Raw genomic sequence first — 13,557 nt, 5'->3', positions numbered from 1 at the left:
TTGCTTTGAAAACACCACAGGCAGCAGCATCTGTCTAGTTCCCCTTGGCATTCATCTCAAAGATGGATGAGATTTCATGGCTTCAGTAGGAAGGAGATGTCAAGAGTGAGTATTCAGCAAAGGGTCTCTTATTCCACAACACCACCTACCCCGCATCTGGCAGGGCTTACACTCCTCGGTCTTCAGAACATAGTGTCAAACTTGAATACCCCTGAAGGGCGGAGATCCACATAGGTGAAGGGAAAATGCCTGGCATTTTTACCAAATGGTATTAGACAGGCTTGGAAAACCAAAGGCCATTTTATGCCACTAGTTGTAAGGCAATGAGAACACTTCACTGTAAGGCTTTGCTCAGTGCCCTTCAAGACACTCTGAGAGGCCTCACAGCATAAAAAACAGGGTTCATGAGAACAGAAGACCAGAAGGGACGTTGTGGGCCACCAAGTACAGTCCCATGATATTATAGGCAATCATGTCATATAACCCCTTTCATGAACTAATCAAGCTCCATCTTAAAGCTAGTGACCTTTGCCTCCATGCCTCCCGTTGGGAGGCTATTCTAGAGCCGTATTCCTCCAATACTTGAAAACCTTCTTCCAATTTCCAGCTTCAGTTTATTCATGCCCAACTTATACCCATCTGCTCTTGAGCCAACACTGCCCTTTAGCTCAAACAGCTCTCCTCCCACTCTGACGTCTGTCCCTCAATGTCTTGCTAGAGCAATTCTAGCCCCCCTCAGCTTTTACATTGGCAGACTACATACGCCAAGCTCTTCTGGTCTGCTCTCATAAAGCAGGCTGGCTGTTCCCTTGATCATCACAGAAGCCCTTTGTATTTTTTTCCAATTTGAATGAATCTTTTTTAAACACGAGTGACCAGAATTCTACACTACCCCAGATAAGATCTGATCAGTGCTTTGCAATGGCATTAAAATTTCCCTGCCACTACTGGAAATCTCTCACCTCATGCATCCTAAGGTCACATTTCCCTTTCTCTTAATCACATCACATTTGTAGCTCATAACCATCCTCTAATTGACTAACACAGCCAGTTCCAACTGATAAGCTTCCAGCTCATTGCAAAAAAATCTCATTATTGGTCTAAGTGTATGACTTTGTACTTTGCAGCATTAAACGTCATCCCGTTTCTATTATTCCATCTCGGAGTCACTGAGTTCTTCCCAGATGATATTCTGTTTTTCCTTTGAAATGATAACGCCTCCCGACTTGATGTCATCAGCCACTTTCATCAACACACTCCGACTTTTTGGGTCAAAGTTATTAATGAAAATGTTTAATAAGATCCCACCACCAGTCTGTAAGGAGCTCTCTCCAACCTGATACACCCTCTTTTAACTTTACCCAGTGTTTTCACCCTTTCAGCCAGTTGCTTACCCTCCTCATGGTTTGAGCTAACAATTGAGTTAATTGGGTGCCTATAGACATGCTCATTCGCACTCTAATTAGAACACAACGGAGGAGACTCGATTAATCGAGTCTGCTTTGCGCTGTAATTAGAATGCTCCGGTGTTGCTTCACCCTCACGTGTATTAAGCCCCCAAACGTTTCAAAATGGCAGCAGGGACACTTTATCTAAACCTGACTGAATGAGCTTTGCATAAAGTGTCCCACATCCATTTTGAAATATGCAGGGGCTTAATACACATGACAGCAAACCATTTTAATTAGACCATCTGTCCAGGAACTGCACAGATTAAAATACCTCCCCCACAATCTGTGAGCATGTGTATAGGCTGCCACAATTTAATGATGAGGCACTGTATCAGATGCTTTACCAATGTCCAGATAGATTAGATCTACCACCTTTCCTTTGTCTAGAAAAGTAGTTATTTTATCAAATAAAGATACCAAGTGAACCTGGCATGATCTATATTTGTAAATCCATGTTGCGTTCTACCGCATGTTCCATTACCTACATGTCTGTAATGATTTTTTGCTTCAACTTTTCTCCTAACATGATACATCCTGTTAAAGCCAAACTAATGGATCTATCATTGCCTGGATCATTTTTTTCCTTCCAGTCACAAATATACTATAGTACTACATTTGATACTAGTCTCAAATAATTCAGAACCACCCTGGCTTATTTATCCACAAGCAGTTATCCAAAGTATGTGAAGCAAACCCTGTAGGAAGAAATATTCCCTCCATTCCTAGTTATTATCTCAAAAGAATACTATATATTATCTAGCAATCTCCAGCCAAGCAGGGGGTCTACTGTATCACCGTATTATCTCGTTTGAGTGCACATAGGACTCACTACACGTTTCTATGTGCAAAAAAGGAATGCATAAAAAAGCAGACGGCATCCACTTAGCTGCTAATAATATCCTATGGAATTTTTGTGGGGAAAAAAGAGCCTTCACTAATGGCCTGATATTTGTCACACAGATGCACATGAAATAGTGGTTACAAGCCGTTCTGTTCTCCATAAGCAGAGACCTTGATGTTCAGAGAAATGAGCAAGAAGATGGGTTTGAATATTTGGAGACATTTGTCAGTCCACCAAAGCAGCATAGAGTCTGTGTGCATCACTCCAGGTGATCAACTGAAAAGGAAAGTGGCATGATTACAGAATTAGAGAGGCTGGTCAGTGGTAAAGGTAATCAAATTCTTTAAAAACTTGTTCATTTCTGTTTCCATTTCCATTGGCGGGAGTAGTTGTCCATGTCTCTCTCTATGCATTGATGGCATGCTCCTTGCCACGTATCAGAGCTCTTACCCAGTTTACAACATGCTGAATTCTTATTACAACCCAAATAGGCACGTCTGGGCTCCCAAGCCATATTAGATACTTAACCTCACACTCCCTCTCACCTACACTAGTCTTACATTGATGCAACTTCATTAGCTGGAGTGGAGTTTAGGAATTGCTACTTTGCTTCACAGAGTTTAAGACTAACCAGCCTCATTATCTATTCTAGTTTCACCTCCTGTATAGCATAGGCCACTAATTATCATTCAGGTGCTCTTATATTAAAACCAAAGACATTAATTAAACTAAAGTATCTCAGTCCTTCTGAAGCTGAACTGTGCACTATAAGGAGACAACAGATGAGACCAAAGCATCGGGAATCCTTGAGGCTCCTGCTAGTCCTCGACGTTCATTAGGCAAGAGATGTTCCCAGATGATCCCACTGGTGAAATCATGATCCATGGTGTGGAAGTGACTGAATTACCCCAAGTTCCCAGCCAGTGGGGCAAAATTCCTTCTGGAGCCCTAATCTGATGTCAGTATTGATCCTGAGCATGTTGAACAAGCCACAGCAACCAGGCATCTAAGAAAGACGGTTCTTTGTATCACCTCAGAGATCTAATGACAAGCACGCTCATTTAAGGTGACCTGATACATTCAGAAAACATGGCATCTATTTTTATAGTACATGAACTTGAAGCTCCAAAGGGACCACTATGATCATCAAGTCAGACCGCTTGCAGAGCAGCCCCAAAATCTCCCTCAGCAATTCCTGCATCCAGCCCAACAGTTTGTGACTGAATTGCAATATGTTTTTTAGGAAGACATCTGGCATGGACTTGACGATGCCAAGAGATGTGATGAATGAGCTACCATGTCCCTCATAATCAATCCTAATGGTTAATTATTCTTAACGACAAAAAAATCTGTATTGGACGTCCAATTTGAGTATTTACAGGGCAGAGGCACTTAAAGGCTCATATCAAGGTCTTGTGCAAACACATGTGAAGAATATACCATTATGAGAGTCTAATAATTTCTTAGTGCCCAAGGGGACCGGAGTGAAACAAGGGTTGTTGGGCATCATAGTGAAACAAGGAAAGCCACAGTCTAAATCACAGAGTGGGAAATATGCATCTGAGAAAGGAGTCAACATCAGCTGAGCTGGAGAGGAAGACTAGCAGAACAGCAATAAAACTATTGAGTTATTCATTAAACCAGGGCTGTCCAACTGGCAGCCTGTGGGCCGCATGGGGCCTGAAAAGGGTTAATGTGCAGCCCCCAAGGCTTTTACCTAGTTGCTGGACTCTGTCTCCCTCTGGCTGCTGCTGAAGCCAGAGTCTCCAGGCTCCCCCTCCCTGCCTCAGCTTTTTCTTTATGCCACCATGGGAGGCATGACAGCATAACCCTCAGTGCTGGGGAGGCTCCTGGCACAGTGCTGCAAGGGGGCTGAGGTTGGAGTTTCATAGACATTAGGGGCTGGAAGGGACCTCGTGAGATCATCAAGTCCAGCCCCTCCCGCCATAGGCAGGAAGTCTGCTGGGGTCAAATGATCCCAGCAAGATAAACATCCAGACGCCTTTTGAATGAATCCAGAGTAAGTGCTTGCACCACCTCTGGGGAGAGTCTGTTCCAGAACCTGGACACTCGGACTGTAAAGAAGTTTTTCCTTATGTCCAGTCTGAATCGGCCTTCCAGGAATTTGTGGCCGTAGACCTCGTCATCCCTTGGGAGCTTTGGTGAACAACTGTTCTCCCAGGTCCTGATGCACCCCACTTATAGGTTGCCACCAAGTCCCTCCTGAGCCTTCTCTTCTCCAGGCTGAAGAGTCCCATGTCCCTCAGCTTCTCCTCATAAGGTTTGCTCTCTTGACCTTCGATCATATGGGTGGCTCTCCTCTGGACTCTCTCAAGCTTATCCATGTCCCTCCTGAAGTGGGGGAGCCAAACCTGGATGCAGTACTCCAGCTGCAGCCTCACTAAGCTACTGTTACACAGTGCAGCAGCCTGGGCAATGCAGCTAGGAGCCTATGGCTTGCACTGGTGCAAACTGAGCAGCATTAAATAATGTGTCTATAGGTCCATCCCCTGTGGATGAGACAGTGCCAGAGCCCAGGGCACTGGACATGGGAGTCAGGAGAGCTGTGGTCTGTTCCTGGATTGGCCACTGACCTGCAGGGTGAGTTCTGGCAAATCCACTCACCTTTCCTTTTTTGTTTCTAACATGGAGATATCCATGCCTCCCCCACCACAGTTACGCACTTGGAGATCTCCAGAACTCAAAACAATGAGATTCTCCTCCTCCTCAGTTGCATCTTTGTGTTCTTTGGCAGGTGCCCAGCCCACTGGAGGCATGTGCTGCTTGTACTGCCCCTTAGTCACAAAGGCTTGCTCCCCCTATGATGAGGTCACGCCTGTTTGCTTATGTGATGTCATAGCCAAGGCAGCGCATCTAATGCAGGGGTGAGCAAAACATGACGCACGGGCCAGATCTGGCCCACGAGGCCATTCTATCCCACCCATGGGGCCCCTAAAAAATTTAGAAAATGAATATTTCTCTCTCTTTGGTTCCTGTCAGAAATGACAGGAACCGGAGGCAGTAGGACCCAGGGGAAGCCCCAGTGGACTCCTGCAACAGCAGGGACTCCCTGGGCCTGCCCCCCCAGCCGGGAGCCCCAGTATGGGCTTTTGGCCTAGGACCATGTGGCTGCACCATTACTGGAAACCTAGGTAAGGGTGGGGGAAGGACAGGGAAGGAGCCCAGGGAAAAGTGGCCCCTCACCTGCCCCATGGCCTACAGTCCCTGCTGCAGCTGCTTGCAGCCTACATGGGACTGTCCTGAGCAGGCACAGGCAGCCCCAGGCGGGCTGCGAGCAGCTGCAGCAGCACAGGGCAGGGCAGGGGCCTCTTTTCCTGCGCTCAGCACCAGCTTGTAACCCACCCCCACTGCCAGCCTGGGCCCCACACCGACTCTGGGCTCGCCCGTCAGGGCTGTGCCATGGCAGGAGCAGCTGCAGCCCCCCACTTCCCGCGCTGGGCAGTCTTTGCTGCTGCTGCACACTGTGACCAGATTTGCCCTTCACTTCGGGGTGTGCTCTTTTATTAGGGGTACATTCCTGGCGGTCTCTGTAATTCTGTCAATGTGCTGCTTGTGTTACTTGTGTTTCTATACGGAGCTGTACATCTCCCTTCTGCAAGTCCTCACCCCCAACGGAGCTACCTTGCAGGACTCAGTTTCAATGGGGCTGGGTTCCTCCAGATACCAAATTAGTCAAACACACACACACATACACACACACACACACACATACACACACACACACACAGATTAGCGTAACACCTGACCTGGTCGGGTTGATCAGCATGGACAGGCTGACACCCTCATATGCCAGGAATCAGTTCATCAAGGTAACAACAAAATGCAGTCAGACACTAGCACACAGAATACCTCTGAATCCAGCTGGGTGTCCAGATGACACCCTCATGGGCCAGCTTTCAGTTCATTAGGGCACGTCTAAGCCAAACTGGGTCAATCAGCCTGTACAAACTGATCCCCTTATGTGTCTCAAACTCAGCACATCCCAATCTTTTCCCTTAACTGTCCTAGTAGTAATAACCCCCTTGATGAGCAGACCCCACTGTGGTTTTGGGCATTACAAGGATCTTTAGCATACGTAAAAGAAGAGTTGCTGCAGAGCAAATGGGGAGGTTGGGGAGAAGAAAGAGTAGGTGAAGTTCATAGAAAAAGTATAGCAACCAGCTTGAACATAAAAATTATTTATTGCCAGGGATATGAACTTATGATGATACCAGTAATAACAGCTATACAAGAGAGAGACAGCTAAACAGTTACAATATTACATAGGTTCAATTAGGGTTTTGGGGAAGTCTAGCTTGAGTTTGATTAGCAAAGGTCAGGTTTAGAAAGCTGTGCCCGGAGTAAGAAAATACAAATCAGGTTCCTGGAGTCAGAGAGAGAGAGAGAGAGTTGGGATCTCACCATTCAGTGAAGCTTGAACCAGTCGTGGTTCCCAGGTGTTGTTGGAGCCGGCAGACAGGCAGAGTCGTCAGCATGATCAGTGGAGTGATCCAGGCAGGAAAGGGGTGGATCTGATGCAGCTTTGGATCCAAGCACCAGGACAGAAACTTGAGCTTGGGTAGGGGGTTTTGTAGGGAACTAACAATGGCTCAAGGGAGGACACTAGGTTTGTTTAGGGGTAAACAATGGCTCATCTGCTGGATAATAGGAACTGATCACTGCTGGCTATCGGTGGCATTGCTCTGAGGGAGCTCACAATCCAGACAGGAAGATTCAGTGTTCTGGCTACCAATAGAGGAGTCATTACTAGAATTGGTCTGATAAATGCTGAGCTGGGTGTGTGTAGATGTGGGTGGATTAGCATCTGGAGCAAGGATCCCCCATCATGCAGTGCTCCCCTGCTTTTGTGATCCCAGAATTCAGTGCGGTCCTTGCCTTGGAGTCTCTGTTCTCCATCCTGAATGCTAATGAAGATGCACGCCTGTCCCATCTCCCATGTAAACGAGTTGTGACCTGGTCCCATCTGAGATGCAAATGAAACCAGGGGAGTTGCTTCACTCTTGTCACCCTTGTCTGGAGGGCTTTAGGTGCATCTCCCACTTTATTTTCTTTGTCCTCTGTAAGTCCTTCCTCTAATTAGTTCTTGCCCAGGCAGAGGTGGGGAGGGGAAGAGTCCTTTGGGAGTCAGACAGGCTGCGTCCTGTGCCAGGGTCCCCACGAACACAGAGCTGAGAGGTAACGGCACCTGGAGCTCGCGCACTGGGCAGCCCAGAGGCGGCGGTGGCAAATGCTGCCTGGCACGGCAAGCGAGAGGGCCGCAGCTGCTTCTGCCGCAGAGCGGCCCCAGCAGGTGAACCCAGAGCCAGCCGAGGGCCCAGGCTGGCAGTGGGGGCAGGTTACAAGTTGGTAACGAGCGCGGGAAAAGAGGCCCCTGCCCCACCCCGTGGCCCGCACTGCAGTCGCTTGCAGCCCACCTGGGGCTGCCTGTGCCTGCTCAAAACAAAATGAGGGCAAGGGGTACATGGCAGGATGCCCATGCCCCCCAGCTCTGCTGCCCCTTGCCTCCCACCCAAGTCCCCTGCCCCCCAGCCTAGGCTTTGTAGCTGTCAGCAGCTACCGAGAACCTGGGCCAGCTGCCAACATCTGCTGCCTGTCTGCCCAGCCCCGACCCGTGCCTGTTCAGGACAGCCCTGCGTGGGCTGTGAGTGGCTGCAGCAGGGAGCACTGGGCATGGGGCGGGCAAGGGGCCGCTTTTCCCCATGCTCAGCACCAGCTCATTCCCCGCTGCAGAGCAGGGGGTCGGGGCTGCACGCTGCCCCCCACCTGTGCCACGGGGATGGGGGGCACTGGGAGTGAGCGGGTGTATGGGGCCCACACTGGTGTCCTGGGGCCAGCACCGGCAGGGCCCAGAGCAGGGTGACAGGAGCAGGGGGTCCTGGCCAGCAGGGGCTTTATGGAGCTGGGCCAGCTCCCCCTCTCCCTGCTGGTGCAGCCGGGCTCCACAGACCCCTGCCAGCCTGCGCCCCACTTTGGGCCCCACCAGCACTGGTCCTGAAATGGTGACCAGGGGGCGGGGCACCTGTCAAGGGGCAGGGCTACCCATGCAGCCCTCAGCAGCTTGCCAAAACTGGGTAAGCAGCCCTCTGCCCGAAATAATTGCCTGCCCCTGATCTAATGAGTTAAATACCCTGGATCCTTAAGCGTTTTGGTCAAGGCTGTTTCGCTGTGCTTTCTAGACACGAGTCCTTGCACTGCACCCACTGAAGTCTCTGAGAGCTGTGTCACTCACTTTGTGGGGTGCAGGATCAGGCCCAGGTCTGTCCTCCAACTCAGTCACTGAAAGGGGGTGCTCTCATCTCCGGCTGCATTTTCAGTGGGGCTATAGCAGCACGTGCTGCACAGTTTGCTGCTCGGTGCTCCAGCAGCTCTAGAGCATACACGGAGTCAAAGCTTCACAGAAAGCAGTAGGATCAGAGCCCGCTTTTTATTTATTCGTGGCTAGAGAAGAAAATCATCCAGTACTCTCAGACAGCTCAGTTGCTCCCCACATCCTCTCATCTCCCAGTACATTTGTGCAGCGCTTTGCTTCCCTTTGCTCCTGACCTCTCATAAACAGCACAAAGTGGCGTGATCTTTCCACCTGGCTTTCCGTGTTGGGCCCTGTGTTTCTCACCGGGGCAGTCATTTGCTCCTTCACCCCTGCTGCAGTTTTCAAGGGAAGTGACTGCAGTATTGATTTCTTCCAGAGGCTTGAAGGCATTTTCCTGTAGGTACATTAGGTCGCTAATGCTTTGGACTTGTCCTGAGGCTGTTGCTGTTGCTGCCACTGAGGTCTTAGGGCTAAACAGATCCACTTAACAGCCTTTGTTTAGAGGATGTCCTCAAGCTCTGAGCTGCCCGGACTCCTGTTCTCACTGGCCTAAAGATGCTGCGAATGGGGGTGGGCAAAAATGCATTTTAAATCTAAATTGCCAGCAAATGTGCAGCACGTGAATGCCCCGAGAGAGCAGAAGGTCTTATCTGGCACCAGTGACATCCATTTTGGCCCCTGTCCAGCTGGGCTATGCCCCTGGAAGCACACAATACTGATCAGCTCCTTCAGGGAGCTGCTCCCTTATGGGGCATTTATACACATGGTTTAGGACGGGGTGGGCAGCATTTTAATTAGACCAACTCTGAGAGCCACTCTAATTAACCTGCCTGAAGTGTCTCATGTATCAGCATCCCCACACTGGAAAATGGGGGGGGCATTTTAACTAAAGTTCATTTGATGAGCTTTAGTTAAAACGCCCCTACCACTATTTTTAAGCATGGGGATGCTGACACACGAGACGCTGGAGCACAGTAATTACCACACTCCAGCACACTCGATTAATCAAGCCTGCTCTGACGTGCTGTACTTACACCATGCCGGAACAGCCTTGCTGCTCGTGTATAGGTGCCCATTATTCTGCCTGGGAAGATACAGAGTTAACCTAATATAGCTAAGCTTCTGCATCTCTCCAGGAGATACAACCCAGGGAGAAGGGGGACAGAGGTAGATTTCAGCTACCTTTTAAGATGCAGGATTTGGGCTGCTCTGGACACTGCTGTGACCTTCAGCACCCATTAGAGCAGCCTTTGACATAATTCAAACCAACCCATATCTCCTGTAGTGCTAAGCCATGGCCCTGCCTCCTCGCAGTCAGTCCTTCCCTAACCTCTGCTCCGTCCTGGCCTGCCCCTGTACTGCTAATGGAGGCAGGGGTGGGTATCAATGCTGCAGAGTTTACAGTCCTTATGTACCCCTGCGAGTGCCAGGGAGGAACCCCACGCAGGGAGCTTACACAAGTTAGCCTGCTCCCCTGCACAGAGGGAGGCACAGTGCTTCAGGAAGATGGTATGAAGCAAAGACTAAATTATTGTAGGCTCATCTTCCCAGGACCCGACTCCCTGTTCCCACTTGGAATGAAAGGATGTGGCTCCTCTTGTACCAGGACCGTCCTGCTCCCGGTGCAAAACGTAAGTCAGCTGCAGAATTCGTCAAAAGTGCAAAAACCCCCTGACACCCAGGGGAGATGAGCCTGAGCTGAGCCTTGAGTCAAACCTTCCCGAGCAGAGCCAGCCAGAGGACGCTGTGGTCCCAGAGGACTTTTGTGTTATTTGAACTTTTCTACAGCAAAGGCATTGGGACAAAATGCCACATGTGTATGCACGTCTGTCCCCTGCCAGCGAGTCTAGTGGTCTGTCACAGATTCACATCCTTGCTCTTCCCAATTCAACAAGGAGCACAGGCTACCTGCCTAGGTTGCCAGCGCCACGAGTCCACAGATAGCTTTGCATGTCCGGCCATCTAAATCATGGGGCGCTGCACTGGCAAGAAGGAGGCTAGACTAAGCTTTTCCCTGCTCACATGCAGCTTGATCCACGCCATCCACTGCAGCAGGCCCAAGGCGCTAGCACCGCCAGCCTGTTGGTCTCTCTCCAACCTTTTGCGAGTCTTGTCTCTGCCTGAAACTCGTGGCCATATTGCAGGTGTGGTCACAGAGCTCTCCACCCTATGCTGGGGCAGTTCAGGTGCTGCTTCTCCCAAGGTCCACCAGTTCACACGCACACAAATACGCACCTGGGTATTTTAACCAAGTCCCCTTGTTAGTGACTAACTGATTAAGTCCTCACTGCATAAACAAGCAACTCCTTTGCTCCTTCAAGGATCAAACCTCAGGGATTGAACCTTTGTTCAGGGTTTCTCTGCTCTCCTGGCTCCTCCAAGGGAGGCTGCTGCACCAGGCACACTTTGAGGAGACCTACCTAGAGATGTTTTCTACCCTATCAGACTTTCTGGGCTGGGCTTTTACAAGCCTCTGTCCCCGAGTTCCCCCACAGGGCAGCCTCTCTACAAATCTCTTTTAACATTAGATTCATAACCTGATGGTCTCCTCTGGCCTTAGTCGATCTGATCTGGCCTCCTACATTTAAGGCGTATTTCACTCAGTCACCCCTGTACTGAGCACAGTCACCTGTCTTCATCTATGAAGGCCCTAAGAGATATAGGAAGATGGGGCTGGGAGGGACTGAGAAGTAGTCTAGTCCAAGCCCCTGCTCCAGGCAAGATCGTCCCAAACCATCCTGGAAAATTGAAACCATTCGTTTCAAGACAGACATGAAAAAATGGGAGCCCTCCACCTCCTCTTCTGATATTTTGCTTCAAGTTAATCATTCTCTCCGTTAAAATGTGCGTGTGATTTCTGCTTTGAAATTGTCTGGTTTTATATTCCTTGTCACGTCTTTCTCTACAGCACTAAAGAGCTCTTCAGTACCTAGCATTAGGCCCATTTGAGGAAACCTATACACACTAACCAAGTCACCCCTCAATCTTCTTTTTTGATAAGCTGAGCACATTTAGCCCTTTATGTCTCTCGCTCCAAGGCATTCCCTCCTGCCCTTCATGACTCCCTTCAGCCCCCGCTATAGTCTTTCAACAGAACAGTCCACATTGTTCCCTATTGATTTCACTTCTGTCACAGACAGAAGTTAAATCATTTCCCTACTCTATGGGCGCATCTGCACAAGATGCTTAATGCGCAGTAGCCTAGTAACACAGTAGCCTAGTGCTGGGCAAAAACTGTGTTCAAATGTTGTGTTCAAATGCTATTGTGCAGGAGTATTAGGTGACTGCGCAGTAAGCGTCACTAAAAAACCATGCGCTGGCATTACTGCACAGTAACGGTAGTTACTGCACGTGTAGTCAGTACTTCATTATGCAAATACTAAACTAAATGCACAGTAACTACTGCGCATTAATGAATGTGTAGATGCATCCATTACTGCCCAGTTTATATATCCCATGGATCACCTTGGCTCTTTTTGACACAGTAGTCCCCTAGCAGCTTCTCTACGAGGGCTTCCCACATCCTTTCAAAGGCTGCAGCTTCCAGGATACAGTCTCCCATTCTTAGGTATGGCCTGCCCTCCTTGCTCCTGGCTGCAGACCTTTGCATTTGGCTGTATTAAAATATGTTTTATTTGAATGGGCCCAGGTAACAAAGCAATCCAGACCGCTCTGCACAGCTACATTGTCCTTCTTGGTATTTACTGTTCTGGTCACACTTGTACCCTCTGGAAACCAGCTGTGATTTTATACTCACCTACAGGACATCAATAAACAGCACCAGGCCTGATCCTGAACCCCAGACTGAGGTCTGACCAGTTCTTAATGCCCCTCAGTAATTATTCACATGATTAAAATAGCTTGGTCCCTTTTCCCAGTTTGGCCAGTTGATCCTTCCCAGAAGTATCTGTCCTTAATAGACCCATTACTTGGATCCCTGCAGCCAATTGCCCTTAAAGAGAATGGCGCACCTTGCTACAGGCCAACCTTCTGTCAAATAAATTTGCTTGGCTTTTTCTTCCCCCCCAACCCAACCCTTTATTGGATTCTTATGCACAATAGGGAAATAAGTGACTTCCAGAGGAAGAAAAAACAGAGGAAACAATACTTCCCCAGGCATACAGTGCAAGGCAATCAGAAAAGGAACAATGCCAGCACTGTATGAGCAAAAGTACAAACCACTGATAAATGCTATGGAGCATTGTGTGGGGGAGGAAAGACAATCGGGTCAGTTTATTATCATGGGGTCCCTCTTCAAGTGCAAAAGCTCCTGTTCCACCAGTTGCGGCAGTGACAAATAAACAACAAAGACAGTAAAGCCCCGGCCCCATGAAACTTACCCCAGGGAACACTGTGGCTATTAATCAGCAAAGGAGCTATGTGAGCTGAATGAAGGAGCTGGGGTCCGGAGAAAAAATGAACCCAAGAGGTCACCGCTTTCTCTGGCTGCAAGTGGAAAAATACGCAGGGAAGATGGAGAATAGATGATGTTTCCTCTAAAGAAGGAAAATGCTGCTAGTCCTCAGGGTCCAAGAGCTGTACAAACAAACACCACTAATTCAGCCAGGCTGAAAAGGTATCATCAGCACCTACATCTGGGGGAGAGCGAAAAAAAAGCCTGAGCCACTGTAAGGAAGATGGCAGTGCGAGAAAAGGAGACCTGGCAACTGCTATTAAAGTGCTAGCTGGCCCTGGAGATGGAGACACCTCCATAACCCAAGCCAAAGCTGAAGTTTTTATTCATCAGGTCAGCTTCCCTTAAGACACTTGAAAGCAGCTTCTGTGCTACCGGGAGCTCTAGGTGCAGTGGTCTCCCCGGGATGTGTGAGTGGGAAGGTTTCACAGGGCAAAGTGCCATCCTGGTCAGCCTCTTCAAACTCCCAACTTACGCAGGGCATGCGCTTGCTGCTTAACCTATTCAACAAGGGACGGAT

This window comes from Crocodylus siamensis, chromosome 2 (assembly GCF_052110815.1).
Source record: "Crocodylus siamensis isolate JL-2025a chromosome 2, ASM5211081v1, whole genome shotgun sequence".
Taxonomy (NCBI): Eukaryota; Metazoa; Chordata; order Crocodylia; family Crocodylidae; genus Crocodylus; species Crocodylus siamensis.
Note: the sequence above shows the minus strand (reverse complement) of the source record.